Below are 19,129 nucleotides of genomic sequence, written 5' to 3'. Positions count from 1 at the left end.
GTATGGGGTTGAGTGAATCTCTCTTTTCACCATCACCATTACTGCATGAAAGACCTGTCACTCTGCATTAGCTCTTCAGCTCTTCTGCTCCCCTTTTTCGTGCGTGTGTGCGTGCGTGTGTATGTATGTATGTGTGTGTAAGATAGAGAGGGTGATGAAGAGAGGAAGGGAGGAAGGGAATGGGTAAAGCCATTTTAAAGCCATTGAAGGTCATCTTTCAGCCAGTCCTCAGGTCGCCTGGTTCACACACAAATACACACGCACTGAATTAGAATAGTGGCGGTGTACAGGAACCACTGGCTATATGTCAACCTACAAACCAGCCGTTGTTGAATCATGCCTCAGAAGATGACAGTATTTCCAGCAGCAGTGTGTATTTGAGTCAAGGAGATGATGACATAATTATTATTAGGCGCGGGAAAACAGGGCATTTTTCCTTCTGTGGTCTCGAGTCACCATCTTACCAAAAATAGTCTACGGTTACCGTTTTTATCCCCTCCCCTCTACACAATTATGCGTGGCATCTCTCTCTCTCTCTCTCTCTCTCTCTCCGCGGAACTGTGCTACCGCAATGCTCACAGCCCTGCATTTCTTTAGACAGCGGTGGAAATGGTCATCATATTTTTGTTGTTGTATGAAAATAAAAAAACAATCCAGATGAATCTCCATCCTGCCGACCTTCAACAACATATCGACATCAATAACACTCTTAACTTGGTCATGGCTAGCATGCTATTTAGGCGTGCACGCAACTGACGCACGTACACACACGCGCCAATAACCACATGTAGAAAAATGATGATTGCCAAAAGACTGTGGTTTTAGCATCTGTGTTGCCCCAAACAGAAGAGCCCTGTTGTAGCCTACAAGCACAACAGCAAATGAATAGCCAGCTTATTCTGATTTTCGAGTAGCCAAGCTTATCCGTTCACATCACTGAAGAGTTCGGTCGGATGCGACAAGTTGCTTACGTCGAGGGCTCGGTGTGAGAGATAGATAGAGGAACGGACGGGCAGACAGAGCGAACTAGCACTCGTGCGACTGGAGGGGAGGGGAGACGCATTCTCACCGAGTACACACACGCATTGGCTACATCTACTGTAGACAAATCCGTGTTTCACTGATGTGTGTCTGTGTATCCGCTGTATATCTGTTAAAACCATTTCATCATATGGCTGAGTTATGTTTAGTAGAGAAAAGACATACAGTTTCTTACACGGTATTTTTTTCACCTAATTTTGTCTTATTACCCCCTGTTTGTTATTTCGAGGCCGTTATTTGTCGTCCACCCCCTCTCTCTCTTTTTCTCTCCATCTCCTTTTCCTCTCTTTGGGAGTGCGACGGTCTTCGAATAAGCTTCTGAAATAATAAGCCTGCAGGTAAGACTTGTCTATAAGATTATTTACATTCGGGGCTTGTAATTTAGGTTATAATATTGGTCCTTTTTAAGTGCTTGTATTTGGTTTAACGAAAAACCAATCAATCGATGGTTATTTGCAAGCTACATTCTCCTACCAATTCGTTTCACGCTGCTCGCAACTCACTGCAACAGTAACAGACCATGAATGTAGGCAATTATACGTCCAATTAATGTGCCTTTGTTCTGCAAATTACAATACAAGAGCAGAAATTATGCTTCGAATGCAACTACATATTATCCCTATAATATCGCGTTTGAGCGCGGGCGACAGCGCATCCATATAAATCCGTGTATACAGGTGTTTAATATGCATGTATGAGAATGTCCTGCACATTTTCAATGTGTTTGAGGTCATAGTGTGTGAATGTGTCTTTGATCCTCAGTCTAACGAGTTCTCACGCACTATGCCGGTCGGTCGGTCGCGTAACACTAGGCGTCCATTTTCCACGGTGGAGTCAGTGCAGTCAGTGTGATGTGTATACTGTATTAATGAATGCACTGCGGTCCGCATCGCTGTATTTCAGTCTCTCCATGCTCTCCGTTGCGGCTCTGTCTGTCGTGCTGTATCGAACATGTGTCTGTATGGCATTGCTTTCATAACATCCATCCTTCACACTGTCTATCTCTGCCTGAATGCTCAAGTGCGCCAATAACTATGGAAGCCTATATTAGTTTCATGCTGTAGCCTAAATGCACCGCATGATCTTATGGGCATGTCATTTGTGACCATCTTGTTTTGAGGCCTCTGCCTCTTCTCCCCAGAGGACCACCACACATGCCTTTTTTCTCTTAGATCCATACATAACTATTAATCCCACACATAGGTTGTTCAATCATGAATTCTCCATATGATTATGAAAGCTGAGGTGGAATGGTGTGCCCAAGTGGTATTTCACATTAGTGTGTGTTTAAGTGTCTAGAATGCAGAACAGCATCTTTGGTATGACATGTAGCTCATAAGTATTTGTATTTTTTCTCTATAAATGGCCATAGGCCCCTCTCTCCTCTCTCTCTCTCTCTCTCTTTCTCTCTCTCTCACTCTCTTTCTCTCTCTCTCTCTCTCTCTCTCTCTCTCTCTCTCTCTCTTTCTCTCTCTCTCACTCTCTTTCTCTTTCTTTCTCTCTCTCTCTCTCTCTCTTTCTCTCTCATGCTCTCTCTCTCTCTCTCTCTCTCTTCTCTCTCTCTCACTCTCTTTCTCTCTCTCTCTCTCTCTCTCTCTCTCTCAAAAATTTCTGCAGCTCTGTTTTCTCCTGACCACACAGCATCCCCCTCAGACATGCTCTCTGTATTGGTTGTTGTTCTGTGATGATGTGTGTGACTGTCCAGAGGGGCCTTGCTCTTCCATGCATGTAGCCATCTACTGCAGCTGCAGCACTGTCAGGAACCATGCCATTGCATCGTCTGACCTCTTGATATAATAACATAGTCCAAGTTGTTGGGCTGATACATTCACAATCCACTACAATAATAGAGCTTTATATGGTGGTCATAATTATAGCATAATTACTTTCTCCTGATTCATTTCCCTCAGAATATTAGGACTGCGGTCTGTTCACCCTTTCTTATAGCAGCCCTGTAAGCTTGAACAGGGGTTCCCAAAGTTTTTCACTCTGGGCCCCCCTTCCAGCATTGGGGAACATTGTGTGTTATAAATAGCTCGCTAAGTTATGCTATGACTGACACGACAAGAGGAACTGATGATGCACTACCGAATTTTGAAATTGTACCTTGTGCATTCTACTATTACAACTTGAAAGAGTAAGTTTAAAGCCGGTCTGAGTTCCTTTAAAAAAAAAAGTATAATAATTTGGGGGAGGGTGACCCCCCACCCCCCCCACCCCCTCCACCCCCGTGTCGACCTCTCGCTCCACAGTTTGGGAACCACTGTGATAGAGCACCTATGGGAAGTTGAGCTAGCTGAATAGAGTTGTAGACTGTGAGCTTGCTGGATAGACTTGTAGACTGTGAGCTAGCTGAATAGACTTGTAGACTGTGAGCTAGCTGGATAGACTTGTAGACTGTGAGCTAGCTGAATAGACTTGTAGACTGTGAGCTAGCTGGATAGACTTGTAATGCATTTAGAAGCCCTCCACATTGAGAGCTGTTTGATTTATTGTCACTCACCAAACTGCTTCTCAATTGTCTGTTGTTCAGTGTTCTATGCAGCAAGGTAAAATCCATGCTACTACGCTGGTGTATTGGTGAGACCCAGTAAGATAAAGATCCATGTCAACTCAACCCCTGCTACAGTTTGTCTATAGTACTAATCAACTAGTTGAATCCGGCAGGGGCGCAACTTTCACTGGGGAGGTTCCCCCCCATATTCTGAAATTGTATTTTAGTCCCCCCCAGTTTTATCATTGGAATGTGGTAGAATCTGAGGCAACGGTGAGCTTTAGGACCATGTGGACGCCTCCGAGCAGTCGGGTAGGCTGTTTGGAGTGTTTATCCGACTGGATACATTTTTGTTATATAAAAAAGATTTTGTCCCCCCACTTCTAAAACCAAAGTTGCGCCCCTGGAATGAGGTGTGTTGTAGATCTGCAGGTCTCCCATAGATAATCAATAATAGATATGCAGTACCCCATAGATATTACATTTACATTGAACAGATAGTACTGTTTGATCAGTTTGAGATTTAATGTCATAGTCAGTTTACGACAAACCAAAGGGACCTTCTGACAATTAGACAGAGACATCCAGGCCTCCATGTATCCAGCACGTGTCTTTAAACGGCATGATATATAAGTGTTACGCACTAATTAATCACACTTTTCTTAGGTGATTCATAGAAAGTGTAATTCTTTATGACATAGGTTTATAGAGGGCCCTATCAGTTCCACTTATCTGACTCTCAATCTGTCATCAGTTACTGTTCTGGTGTTACTGAGGCCAGGCCTCTGCTCTGTCTAGCTCTGCTGCCTGCCTTACTGGGGATCATTATAGGCCGCTGACCATTGTCCTTTTCCTTCTCTGTTTGAGGACACTGTTTCCAGGTTGCTCTGATTGAGGTGCTGGGTCATTCCATCTAGGAAATGTGGCTCCAATTGGTTTCTGTTTGTAATCTTGGTGTTGGGCATGTTTGAATATACATTTTTGTTCAAAATGACAAATTGCTTTACATTGAAAGGGGGAACTCACTTCATCCAATGTCAATGTGGAACACCCACTACACAATGAGGAGCACTAGCCTAGGGGTAAAAGTTATATCAGCCAATTTATGGGTGACCTAGAACAGTTGGACAGAATATCTGAAACTTTTGAACATTTCCTCTTTCTTTTCCCCTTTCCATCTCTTTTCTTGTCATTTCACTATACTGTAATTCCAGTCCCAGGAAGGAATGATTTCTTCTCCCCCCGTCTCCCTTTCTCTTACTCCCTCTGTTTCTCTCTTTAGTGAAACGCAGTAGTTGAGTTCTGCAATGATCATAATTTCTGTCATGCAGCAATTGTTCAGAGGATCAATGCTGTTGTAGCAGGGCTGCCTTTTATGACTATGGTTCTGGGCTCCCATTCTTCTCTCCAGACTCTCCTTACCCAGCCTCTCCTTACCCAGCCTCTCCTTACCCAGCCTCTCCTTAACTAGCCTCTCCTTACCCAGTCTCTCCTTACCCAGCCTCTCCTTACCCAGCCTCTTCTTACCCAGCCTCTCCTTACCCAGTCTCTCCTTACCCAGCCTCTCCTTACCCAGCCTCTCCTTAACAAGCCTCTCCTTACCCAATCTCTTCTTACCCAGCCTCTCCTTACCCAGCCTCTCCTTACCCAGCCTCTCCTTACCCAGTCTCTCCTTACCCAGCCTCTCCTTACCCAGCCTCTCCTTAACCCGTCTCTCCTTACCCAGCCTCTCCATACCCAGCCTCTCCTTAACCAGCCTCTCCTTAACCAGCCTCTCATTAACCAGCCTCTCATTAACCAGCCTTTCATTAACCAGTCTCTCATTAACCAGCCTCTCATTAGCCAGCCTCTCAGTAACCAGTCTATCCTTAACCCGTCTCTCCTTACCAGACTCTCCTTAACCAGCCTCTCCTTACTCAGACTCTCATTATAGTGTACCTAGTCTCTGCAATCTCTCCCCCAGTCTCTTCCCAGTCTCTCTCAAGTCTCTTCCCCAGTTTCCAACCAGTCTCTCCCCAGACTCTCTCACTCTCTCCCCAGTCTCTCCCCAGTCTCTCCCCAGTCTCTCTCCAGTCTCTCTCCAGTCTCTCTCCAGTCTCTCTGTCTCTCCCCATTCTCTCCCCAGTCTCTCTCCAATCTCTCTCCATTCTCTCCCCAGTCTCTCTCCAGTCTTTTCTCATCTCTTTCCAGTGTCTCTCCAGTCTTGCGTCCCCAGTCTCTTTCCAGTCTCTCTCCAGTCTTTCCCCACTCTCTCTCCAGTCTCTCTCCAGTCTCTCTCCAGTCTCTCCTCAGTCTCTCTCCAGTCTTTCCTCAGTCTCTTTCCAGTCTCTCTCCAGTCTCTCCCCAGTCTCTCTCCAGTCTCTCTCCAGTCTTTCCTCAGTCTCTTTCCAGTCTCTCTCCAGTCTCTCCCCAGTCTCTCTCCAGTCTCTTCCCAGTCTCTCTCCAGTCTCTTCCCAGTCTCTCTCCAGTCTCTTCCCAGTCCCTCTCCAGTCTCTCTCTCCAGTCTCTCGCCAGTCTCTCCCCACAGTGTCTCCCCAGTCTCTCCCCAGTCTTTCTGCAGTCTCTCACCAGTCAAATGTGTCTCACGTCGTCTACTGATTGAGAGAGGATCAAGTCTTTCTATCAGCGCAGCCAATGTCTGCTTATAGTGCAAGCGCATCATGCCTGCTCCACTTCCTCATTGCTAGCTGTAGCCTGTCCTGAGGAAACACTGCTCTCACTGGGAGTCTGGGCTGCATCACCACTTATTATGCTGCACAGAAGTTAACACACTTGAATAATGCAACACGGCATGTAGAAATGTTTCAACTGGGAGTCTGTTCGCATGACAATGTCCATTACAGTCTAGAACACTTTACAATGCAAGAAGATGCTGTTAGCTTCCAGCTTTGTAGGCTAACTTTCATTGCTAGCTTACAAGTGAAGCTAACATCAATTCACTACCATGGTACCTTTTTTGCAAACCATTGAGCAAAATATTGCTGATTTTAAAGCTGATTGTCACCAAAAACTTGATTAATTCACTTTCGCCTCACATCTCCAGCCTCGAACTGACTGTGTGTGTGAATGACGTCATGGGTCTGAAAAAGACAGCAATAACTTTTATAAAATAATTCCCAAATGGAAGAGAAACATTTTGTTTTTCATCTGTAGCCAAAACAAGCTCAATAACTCAATGCATGCACACTTGAGGTTGACCGATTATGATTTTTCAACGCCGATACCGATTATTGGAGGACCAAAACAAACCGATACCGATTAATCGGACGATTAATTTTTTTGATTGTTTTTTATAAGATAAGTTTAATGCTAGCTAGCAAATTATCTTGGCTCATTGCAGCCACAAGGTCCTTTTGATGCTGCACTCGCGTAACAGGTGGTCATTCTGGAGTAAAAATTCTGGTATCGTGACAACACTAATACACATCTACTAATACACGTCAAGGCTCACGTAAATGTATGTGATTACAAACAGCTGTAGTTCCTGGTTTGGGATTTTCCTCATTGATTATTTGGACGAATCAAGATTGACAAAGGCAGTGCATAAAACTGGTGCAGTGATTTTATAGCCTTGTGCGGATGATAAACTGTTTCCACTAGATTCCACAGCCACAAAGTCAAAATTGAATATATTGTAAAAATGTTTGAAAACAAAAATGCTTTTTTCGCCATGATAAATGTAGGTGAAATTAGCTGAAGGGGGGCGGGGGGGTTGGCTGAGTTTTTCATCCCATTCCCGTTCTGGTCTCAGATCCACAATGAACATCTATCTCAGAGTTCCAATGGAGGACTTCACACACTGCAGTGTAAATACAGTTGAAGTCGGAAGTTTACATACACTTAGGTTGGAGTCATTAAAACTCATTTTTCAACCACTCCACAAATTTCTTGTTAACAAACTATAGTTCTGGCAAGTCGGTTAGGACATCTACTTTGTGCATGACACAAGTAATTTTTCCAACAATTGTTTACAGACAGGTTATTTCACTTATAATTCACTGTATCACAATTCCAGTGGGTCAGAAGTTTTACATACATTAAGTTGACTGTGACTTTAAACAGCTTGGAACATTCCAGAAAATGATGTCGTGGCTTTTGAAGCTTCTGATAGGTTAATTGACATCATTTGAGTCAATTGGAGGTGTACCTGCGGATGTATTTCAAGGCCTACCTTCAAACTCAGTGCCTTTGCTTGACATCATGGGAAAATGACACAGGACTGATGGTAGCGCTCACCTTGTCTTCTCTGAACAAGCTTTTTACCGGATGCCCAAAACAATCGGAAAGGGGATTCATCAGAGAAAATGACTTTACCCCAGTCCTCAGCAGTAGAATCCCTGTACCTTTTGCAGAATATCAGTCTGTCCTGATGTTTTTCCTGGAGAGAAGTGGCTTCTTTGCTGCCCTTCTTGACACCAGGCCATCCTCCAAAAGTCTTCGCCTCACTGTGCGTGCAGATGCACTCACACCTGCCTGCTGCCATTCCTGAGCAAGCTCTGTACTGGTGGTGCCCCGATCCCGCAGCTGAATCAACTTTAGGAGACAGTCCTGGTGCTTGCTGGACTTTCTTGGGCGCCCTGAAGCCTTCTTCACAACAATTGAACCAATCTCCTTGAAATTCTTGATGATCCGATAAATGGTTGATTTAGGTGCTATCTTACTGGCAGCAATATCCTTTCCTGTGAAGCCCTTTTTGTGCAAATCAATGATGACGGCACATGTTTCCTTGCAGGTAACCATGTTTGACAGAGGAAGAACAATGATTCCAAGCACCACCCTCCTTTTGAAGCTTCCAGTCTGTTATTCGAACTCAATCAGCATGACAGAGTGATCACCAGCCTTGTCCTCGTCAACACTCACACCTGTGTTAACGAGAGAATCACTGACATAATGTCAGCTGGTCCTTTTGTGGCAGGGCTGAAATGCAGTGGAAATGTTTTTGGGGGATTCAGTTCATTTGCATGGCAAAGAGGGACTTTGCAATTAATTGCAATTAATCTGATCACTCTTCATAACAATCTGGAGTATATGCAAATTGCCATCATACAAACTGAGGCAGCAGACTTTGTGAAAATTAATATTTGTGCCATTCTCAAAACTTTTGGCCACGACTGTACATCACCTGTGTTTTCCTGTCATGGAAATGAACTAGCTGGTGTATTGCATGATGTGGTGGTGCTGTATATCAGTGTGATAAATCAGCCCTATGGTATCTGAGACATAAAGCCACTCTGCCTGTGTAGAGTCACTGAGTGTAAAGAGCAGAGATAAAAGACTTCACAGGACCGCCTCCTCCTTCTGACTGTCATGCTCAGTGAACAACAGTCACACAACATGGGCCCCCTGCCTGTGTGTGTGTGTCCTTGTGTGTGTGTGCGTGGGCCCATGACAATGTAGTTGGCTAAAGCACTTTCCATTGATCTACTGTAAAGTGATGGAGTGTTAATGGTTTAGATGTTTAGATGATGTTTATATTGACTGTATATTATGCTCGTGTGTGTGTGTGTGTGTGTGTGTGTGTGTGTGTGTGTGTGTGTGTGTGTGTGTGTGTGTGTGTGTGTGCGTGTTTCTGTGTGCATGCCCACATTGCTGTTGTTTGTGTTGTCTCTGTATCATCCAAATAGACTCTTCATAGGCATATAAGACTCAGTTTTACAGTGTAAAAGTGCTGATCAGTGGTCATATAAGACTCAGTTTTACAGTGTAAAAGTGCTGATCAGTGGTCATATAAGACTCAGTTTTACAGTGTAAAAGTGCTGATCAGTGGTCGTATAAGACTCAGTTTTACAGTGTAAAAGTGCTGATCAGTGGTCGTATAAGACTCAGTTTTACAGTGTAAAAGTGCTGATCAGTGGTCGTATAAGACTCAGTTTTACAGTGTAAAAGTGCTGATCAGTGGTCGTATAAGACTCAGTTTTACAGTGTAAAAGTGCTGATCAGTGGTCATATAAGACTCATTTTTACAGTGTAAAAGTGCTGATCAGTGGTCATATAAGACTCAGTTTTACAGTGTAAAAGTGCTGATCAGTGGTCATATAAGACTCAGTTTTACAGTGTAAAAGTGCTGATCAGTGGTCATATAAGACTCAGTTTTACAGTGTAAAAGTGCTGATCAGTGGTCGTATAAGAGCCAGGCTGTCACGTCCTGACCAGCAGATGGAGCTGTTGTTGTAGTTTTGGGGTCAGGACGTGGCAGTCTTGTGTGTGTGATTGTTCTGTGTTGGTCTTGTGACTCCTGATCAGGAACAGCTGGGGATCGTTGTTCCTGATTGGGAGTCATATATGTAGGAGTATGTTTGTCACTTGGTTTTGTGGGTAGTTGTTTTTGCACTGCGTGTTGTGTGCCTGCAAAACTGTTCCTGTCGTATATATTGTTTGTATTGTTAAGTGGATGCTCTACTCCTTTATTTTAATTAAAGATGAGTATTCACATACCTGCTGCGCCTTGGTCCATTTCTACAGAAGACAGCCGTTACAGAACTACCCACCAAAGGACCAAGCAGCAGAAGAGGAGGAAGCCACAGGAGAAGAAAATGGAAGAATGGACCTGGCAGGACGAAAGAAAATTCTGGGCGGACAAGTTAAGGGAGCTAAGGGAACCCGAGAGGCAGCCCCAAGATTTTTTTTGGGGGGGGCACACGGGTAGTTTGGCCAGGCCAGGGAAGAGCCGTAAGCCAGCTACCCGTGACTACAGGGAGGTGCGTACGAGGTGGAGGGCGTCATGTTACGCTGAGGTGCGCACCATCTCGCCTATACGGACGCACAACCCACTTCGCCCAGTACCAGCGCCCCGCAGGTGCCAGGGCAAGGGGAGCATCGAGCCGGAAGGGGTGATGCCAACCCTGCACTCAAGACCGCCAGTGCGCCCTTTCGGTCCGGTGTTTCCCGCTAGACACACTAGCATGGAGGTGCGTGTCTCCAGGCTGGTACGTCCAATACCTGCCCCACGCATCAGGAGTCAACAGTCGTCATCAGAGCTGCCCGCCAGTCAACAGTCACCAGAGTTGCCCGCCAGTCAACAGTCGTCAGAGCTGCCCGCCAGTCAACAGTCGTCGGAGCTGCCCGCCAGTCAACAGTCGTCGGAGCTGCCCGCCAGTCAACAGTCGTCGGAGCTGCCCGCCAGTCAACAGTCGTCGGAGCTGCCCGCCAGTCAACAGTCGTCGGAGCTGCCCGCCAGTCAACAGTCGCCGGAGTGGCCGGACTGCGTTGAACTGCCGGAGTGGCCGGACTGCGCTGAACTGCCGGAGTGGCCGGACTGCGCTGAACTGCCGGAGTGGCCGGACTGCGCTGAACTGCCGGAGTGGCCGGACTGCCCTGAACTGCCGGAGTGGCCGGACTGCCCTGAACTGCCGGAGTGGCCGGACTGCCCTGAACTGCCGGAGTGGCCGGACTGCCCTGAACTGCCGGAGTGGCCGGACTGCCCTGAACTGCCGGAGTGGCCGGACTGCCCTGAACTGCCGGAGTGGCCGGACTGCCCTGAACTGCCGGAGTGGCCGGACTGCCCTGAACTGCCGGAGTGGCCGGACTGCCCTGTTCTGCCGGAGTGGCCGGACTGCCCTGTTCTGCCGGAGTGGCCGGACTGCCCTGTTCTGCCGGAGTGGCCGGACTGCCCTGTTCTGCCAGAGTGGCCGGACTGCCCTGTTCTGCCAGAGTGGCCGGACTGCCCTGTTCTGCCAGAGTGGCCGGACTGCCCTGTTCTGCCAGAGTGGCCGGACTGCCCTGTTCTGCCAGAGTGGCCGGACTGCCCGGTTCTGCCAGAGGTGCCCGCCTGCCCTGATCTGCCAGGGTGCCCGGCCTGTCAGGATCAGCCCGAGTGGTCCTCCTGCCCTCCGGTCCAGCCCGAGTGGTCCTCCTGCCCTCCGGTCCAGCCCGAGTGGTCCTCCTGCCCTCCGGTCCAGCCCGAGTGGTCCTCCTGCCCTCCGGCCCAGCCCGAGTGGTCCTCCTGCCCTCCGGCCCAGCCCGAGTGGCCCGCATGCCTTCCGGCCCAGCCCGAGTGGCCCGCATGCCTTCCGGCCCAGCCCGAGTGGCCCGCATGCCTTCCGGCCCAGCCCGAGTGGCCCGCATGCCTTCCGGCCCAGCCCGAGTGGCCCGCATGCCTTCCGGCCCAGCCCGAGTGGCCCGCATGCCTTCCGGCCCAGCCCGAGTGGCCCGCATGCCTTCCGGCCCAGCCCGAGGGGCCCTCCTGCTCTCCGGCCCAGCCCGAGGGGCCCTCCTGCTCTCCGGCCCAGCCCGAGGGGCCCTCCTGCTCCCCGGCCCAGCCCGAGGGGCCCTCCTGCTCCCCGGCCCAGCCCGAGGGGCCCTCCTGCTCCCCGGCCCAGCCCGAGGGGCCCTCCTGCCCCCCGGCCCAGCCCGAGGGGCCCTCCTGTCCCCCGGCCCAGCCCGAGGGGCCCTCCTGTCCCCCGGCCCAGCCCGAGGGGCCCTCCTGTCCCCCGGCCCAGCCCGAGGGGCCCTCCTGTCCCCCGGCCCAGCCCGAGGGGCCCTCCTGTCCCCCGGCCCAGCCCGAGGGGCCCTCCTGTCCTCCGGCCCGGCTCGAGGGGTCCGTCTGCCTGGCGCAGCTATCGGCTCCACCGAAGTGGGCGACGCCGAGGGTGGAGCAGGGTCCACGTCCTGCACCGGAGCCACCTCCAGGATAGGTGGGTTGGGGAGGGAGGGTGTAGCACAGTGCCGTCGTTGACGGCAGCCACCCTCCCTTCCCTCCCTTATTGTTTAGGGGTTATTGTTTATGGGTTTTGTTGGGGACTTTGTTTGTTGGTGTTTTTTCGTTGTTAGGTGCATTCCGGGGTCTGCACCTTGAGGGGGGGGTACTGTCACGTCCTGACCAGCAGATGGAGCTGTTGTTGTAGTTTTGGGGTCAGGACGTGGCAGTCTTGTGTGTGTGATTGTTCTGTGTTGGTCTTGTGACTCCTGATCAGGAACAGCTGGGGATCGTTGTTCCTGATTGGGAGTCATATATGTAGGAGTATGTTTGTCACTTGGTTTTGTGGGTAGTTGTTTTTGCACTGCGTGTTGTGTGCCTGCAAAACTGTTCCTGTCGTATATATTGTTTGTATTGTTAAGTGGATGCTCTACTCCTTTATTTTAATTAAAGATGAGTATTCACATACCTGCTGCGCCTTGGTCCATTTCTACAGAAGACAGCCGTTACACAGGCGCTAAAATAGAACTTGCTTGACGTGTTGTAAGTCCCACCTCTCCCATTTAATCATTGGTTTTCAGGAGCATACAAACCCACCTTGGTATTTGTAAGATGAACGAGGAGAGATTAATCACAGATAACTAACTAAAAACGAACAGTTTCACCTTTTATCTGTAGATTAACACTTGAAGCGCTGAGAGCATCATTTTAAGGTCATATGAATTTAACATTTTAATTACTCTGCCATTTTCAAAGTTACACCCGCCCCGTCCTTAACTTTTCTTAACTTTTCCTAAATAAGTCTATTCAACACACTGCCTTTGTTAGAATTTCCATAACTAAGCAGTTTTAGGAGGACATGCCCCCCCCCCTTCCTTCACCTGACAGTTGGCTGCTATCTGACAATGGTCTACTGTACACCTAAACTAGATCAAAACTAATTTCAAACATAGGCCTATAATAATAGATGTAGCCTAAAAACAGGTTTAAATTGACAATAGTCTGATGGGTGACAATATTATCAATTGCCTTGTGAATGAAGAGATTGCAGTGCAGTATGAGTAATTGACAAAGGGAACAGAGCTTACCAGAAAGCAACTTTTTTTTAAATCATCCTTCCTGCAGGTACGACATTTTAATTTCATAACCAATTGGAAAGAGCAGGTTAGAATGTTTCTAAAACACATACTGTACATTTGCCAAGCAACGCTTAAAATTAAGGCAAGGGCTCTATTTCAAAATGTAGATTATTATATCCGCTATTCCATGCGATCTATAATTGAACACTTGCAGCAGCATAGCCATATCCTACTAAGCACAGACTAGTAACATAATACAAGTTAAAATATGCTGTTCTGTTCATTTGAAATACAATACATTTTGTAAGTTTCCTTAAGACCTCCCTTAATGAAATAATAATGCATTTCATTGTGATGGTGTAAAACACTTGAATTGTTTTTACATATAGCCTACAGTAACATTAACAAATGAAAAACATTTGTTACCATATACCTTCATAAACATAACCAAAGGATTATTTTTGCAATAGCATATATGAAATGTATTTATTAGGTTGTTAGAATGCATTGGCTCAGAACAGGATTGCTCAATGTTAATACTCAGAGTAGAGAAACACAACATTTTGTACGATTCCTGGTCCAAATTCTACAAAGAACCAGCAAAAAAAAAAGGACCATATGCATTTCAGGTAAAATAACAACCCATCGTTCCTCTTCCAGCAACATCAAGCTAGCTAAATGTCCATGAACGTTTCATGTGTGTTTTGACATGCTCCCAAATGAATTGGTTCACAGTTGGTTTTGCTATTTTAACCTGCGTGTCATCTGGTGTGGATAGAAAATCAACATGTGTGCGATGGGGCATGTGGACGCACGCGCGTGGCAGGTGTAGTCAGCATGTTACTGTGGGAGCCTCTCAGGTGTTGACTGTCTCCCAGCCAGGCCTCTGCAACTGAAGCTTGCTTTAGAGGTTCCAGGATTCCCTTAACTACAGATCTAGGATCAGACAACTCTACTCCCAGTCCTAACCTTCTCCATAGGGAGATGAAACCATCTGACCCTGTATCAATGGTTAGGGGAAATGTTGGGTTCCTGGGGGTTCCTGATATCAATGTGGAATATTTCTGGTGTTTGAATCACTTTCAGCAGTGTCTTTCTGGCAGGGTTGGCCTCTATTCTGTTTTCATTCGGTTGCACAAAATTATTTCTCAATTAATTAACTACATTTTCAATGCATGTCCTTTATCGGCCAAATTAAAATGTGTTCCTAAGTAGCATATGTAGATTAGAGAGGCACCGTCCAAGGGGGGCAGTGCTGTTCAACCAAACCTGTATTCCAGTATTTCGGTGATAAGTCAGAGATATAGCATTACTCTTCCAGGTCCTGTTTGATTGATGTGCTCTGTGACTAAATGCTTTCCACTGGGTGAAACAAAAATGAATCGCAACTGATTATATAATTTGTCTTTCTCTCTGCATGAACATTTTACTCTATGCATGTGCGCACATGTGCGTGTGTGCATGCATGCGTGCGTGTGTGTCCGTGCGTGCAAGCATGTGAGTGCGTGTTTGTGTGTGTGTGTGTCTGTCCATGTGGAGCCTTGCTCAAGGTGCCAGCTGTGTAGACCCAGGAGTCAGGACAAGGCTCAGGTGTTCCAGCTCAGCCTCCTCCTCCTGCCAGACTCTCATCTGCAGCCTGATCTTACACACAAGCCTCCCTGCTCATAATGACTGTGATGCTTTCAGTTGGTCTGCGTGTTGTATGTTGATAATGTCGTTGTAGTCTTATGAGCCAGGCTTCTAAGCTTCCTGTTTCTGTTCTCAGAGACTTGTCTGGTGAATGAGACTAATGTCACAGAGAAGCTATAGACGCAGAACATCTGTTAGTTTGTCTTCTATTCGCTGTTATGTTCTAATGTATTTTAGTCTATTGCTTCTATTGTGTTGTCATTTGAGTCCTGTAGATTCCACAAAGTATCGCTCACGAGGAATCTATTTTCAGTGCCTATCTATATTTGTATCATTCAGGGATGCAATCATGCCATTATCATAAGTAGAATTGCTTAACAGTGTATCTTAGTAGATTTCGTCCTCCTCCCTTTTGTCACAGATTCCCCTGGTACTGCTGCTCATTCCGTACACCAGTTCCGGAGGTCTACGTCACCGGACTCTAGGCGTCACTGAACTGCCTCATTATGCACACCTGATTCCTATTCCCCTGATTAGTAATTGTATATATGTGCCCTCTGTTCACCATTGTCTTGTCGGTTGTTGTTCCCATGTCCGTTGGTCTTGTGAGTGCCTGAGCTTCGTTGTTTCGGCTTTCATGCTGCGTTTATTGTGTACTCGTTATTACGGGTCTCGTCCCGTGTATTGTTGTGCACTTGTTATTACAGGTCTCGTCCCGTGTATTGTTATTACGGGTCTCGTCCCGTGTATTGTTATTACGGGTCTCGTCCCGTGTATTGTTATTACGGGTCTCGTCCCGTGTATTGTTATTACGGGTCTCGTCCCGTGTATTGTTATTACGGGTCTTGTCCCGTGTATTGTTATTACGGGTCTCGTCCCTTGTATTGTTGTGCACTTGTTATTACGGGTCTCGTCCCGTGTATTGTTATTACGGGTCTCGTCCCGTGTATTGTTATTATGGGTCTTGTTCCGTGTATTGTTATTACGGGTCTCGTCCCTTGTATTGTTGTGCACTTGTTATTACGGGTCTCGTCCCGTATATTGTTATTACGGGTCTTGTCCCGTGTATTGTTATTACGGGTCTCGTCCCTTGTATTGTTATTACGGGTCTCGTCCCGTGTATTGTTATTATGGGTCTCGTCCCGTGTATTGTTATTATGGGTCTCGTCCCGTGTATTGTTATTATGGGTCTCGTCCCGTGTATTGTTATTACGGGTCTCGTCCCGTGTATTGTTATTACGGGTCTCGTCCCATGTATTGTTATTATGGGTCTCGTCCCGTGTATTGTTATTACGGGTCTCGTCCCGTGTATTGTTGTGCACTTGTTATTATGGGTCTCGTCACGTGTATTGTTATTACGTGTCTCGTCCCGTGTATTTATTAGAGGTTTAACCTCGCTCTTTTGTTTGGGTTACATCCCTGTGTTTTTGTATACTTGTTTGTTTTGGGTTTCGTCCCTGTGCCTTTCATGGCATGTTGTGTTTTGGGTGGAGTATTAAAACCCCCTATTATGTATTCCTGCGCCTGTCTCCAATCATTTATACAACATGACACCCTTATGGAACACAGACTAAGGTCCTGAGAGGTTGGCGCATATAGATGGACATGTGATTCCTGACTGGATTTTAGTGAAACCAACTTATTGTGAAAGAAATTCCAAACCTTGGGACTATAAGGTTCTAGCTGACATTTTAGTGAGAAATGAATTAGTCACATACAATAGATCTTTAGATGGTTCTTCATAGATGGTTTAGATGGTTCTCTCTGCATAAACCCATTTGAACGTGATGCTATAACGTTCTATCTTCAATCACAAGCCTGAACAAATACACATGGACCAATCAGAACATACACTACCGTTCAAAAGGTGGCGGTCACTTAGAAATGTCCTTGTTTTCCATGAAAAAATACATGAAATGAGTTTCAAAATGAATAGGAAATATAGTCAAGACGTTGACAAGGTTATAAATAATGATTTTTAATTTAAATAATAATTGTGACCATCAAACTTAGCTGTCCTTCAAACATGTTGCAAAATGGAGTGATAACCTTCCTTCTTCGAGATCCCTTTTACCCTGTACAAATCTCCCACTTTGCCACCACCAAAACACCCCCAGACCATCACATTGCCTCCACCATGCTTGACAGATGGCGTCAAGCACTTTTATTTTTTTGCGTCTCACGAAGGTCCTTCTTTGTGATTCAAACACCTCAAATGTAGATTCGTCTGTCCATAACACTTTTTCCCAATCTTCCTCTATCCAGTGTCTGTGTTCTTTTGCCCATCTTAATCTTTTATTTTTATTGGCCAGTCTGAGATATGTCTTTTTCTTTGCAACTCTGCCTAGAAGGCCAGCATCCCGGAGTTGCCTCTTCACTGTTGACGTTGAGATTGGTGTTTTGCGGGTACTATTTAATGAAGCTGCCAGTTGAGGATTTGTAAGGTGTCTGTTTCTCAAACTAGACACTCTAATGTACTTCTCCTCTTGCTCAGTTGTGCACCGGGGCCTCCCACTCCTCTTTCTATTCTGGTTAGAGCCAGTTTGCGCTGTTCTGTGAAGGAAATTGTACACAGCGTTGTACGAGATCTTCAGTTTCTTGGACATTTCTCGCATGGAATAGCCTTCATTTCTCAGAACAAGAATAGACTGATGAGTTTCAGAGGAAAGTTCTTTGTTTCTGGCCATTTTGAGCCTGTAATCGAAATCACAAATGCTAATGCTCCAGATACTCAAGTACTCTGAAGAAGGCCAGTTTTATTGCTTCTTTAATCAGAACAACAGTTTTCAGCTGTACTAACATATTTGCAAAAGGGTTTTCTAATGATAAATTAGCCTTTTAAAATGCTTAACTTGGATTAGCTAACACAACGTGCCATTGGAACACAGGAGTGATGGTTGCTGATAATGGGCCTCTGTACGCCTATGTAAATATTCCATTAAAAATCTGCTGTTTCCAGCTACAATAGTCATTTACAACATTAACAATGTCTACACTGTATTTCTGATCAATTTGATGTTATTTTAATGGACAAAAAAAAAAATCTTTCAAAAACAAGGACATTTCTAAGTGACCCCAAACCTTTGAACGGTAGTGTATTCTCCCTCTAAGTAGGGTCTAGGCTAGTCTAGCTAGCAACAATGGCACATAAGCAATAAAACAACGCTGTCACATCCTTGTTCAGTGATGACAAATTAATCTAATGACCATAATACATGTCTTAATGTATTTTAGGATGTGTGCCTACTTTATCTTGATACAATAGTGCTATTGAATTATGTATTCAAATAGCTACAGTCTTCTTAAAAACTGAACATGTGTAATTCAGAAGTTTCAGGTAGAACCTTATGGTTGAACCCAGATTGACATTTCAGAGCCACAAGGTTCTATGTGCGATTGCACCCCCCTAAAAAAATGATTTACAAATGTCTCACGATTTTGATACTCTGCACTTTAGGTACCTTTAAGATGAGGACCCTAATGGGTTATAAAAAATAATTCACTAAAAAACTGTTTTGAGATCTGGGATGTGAAAACTTTGATGCTCAATATCTCAGAATTACAGTATGCTTTGCGCAGATAGAGTCTTGTAGTCCCAAGGTCATGAATTGACTCTGAACTCTGAACTCTGTGAATCTCTAACTGTGGTGTGTAGGCTTAGGCTTGGCACCTTACTGGACAGAATGTTCTCTAGTGTGTTCACTTTCCAGTCACGTACAGATGTAGGATCTTCATTTGAGCCAGTTTGCTACAGCAGGAAAAGAATCCTGCAGCAACAGGAAATGTGAATTATTATGTGGATTATAATTAATGGACATTTTTGTAGGGGTTGATACATTTTCCATAAGAGAAAATCAAGTGGGAATTACAAACTTCAGAAGCCTTTTTAAACCTTAAATACACAAGTTTTATATGTCCTGTATAGCAAGAAAGTTCTCATGCATCAGGGTGATCAAATTAAGATCCTACTTCTGTAGACCTTCTGCACTTCACGTGTGTGAAGAAAGTTATCATAGCCGTCATAATTTATTCAAAGAGCAATTTGGTAGTTGATCTGTGCAATGAATAGCTAATGCTGCAGCTGCTAAAATATCCATATCTCCTTTGTGATTTATGGGCCTGTTTTTGGAAGGAGCAGTTTATGTATTTACTTTTCATATTAGTGAAGGTGATCTGTTGTGCGATTAGGATCCACTTCACATCACTAATTCTTGTTCGATCATAAATGCAAAGACAACACTTGTCTATAAC

General features: G+C 45.7%; 1 protein-coding gene across 2 annotated transcripts in view; it reads left to right on the top strand.

Moving 5' to 3' along the window:
* Positions 1–761: 761 nt before the first annotated feature.
* LOC106605817 (voltage-dependent calcium channel gamma-4 subunit) overlaps positions 762–19,129 on the top strand; it is a 47,267-nt gene continuing 28,899 nt past the window's right edge. For both annotated transcript variants that reach the window (XM_082975528.1, XM_082975527.1), the window contains exon 1: positions 762–1,379. The gene's annotated coding sequence lies outside the window, so the exon portion shown is untranslated. The remainder of the gene's footprint in view (positions 1,380–19,129) is intronic.

Source organism: Salmo salar, chromosome 05, assembly GCF_965601325.2.
Source record: "Salmo salar chromosome 05, fSalSal1, whole genome shotgun sequence".
NCBI lineage: Eukaryota > Metazoa > Chordata > Actinopteri > Salmoniformes > Salmonidae > Salmo > Salmo salar.
Note: the sequence above shows the minus strand (reverse complement) of the source record. Positions and strands in the feature narration are given on the sequence as shown.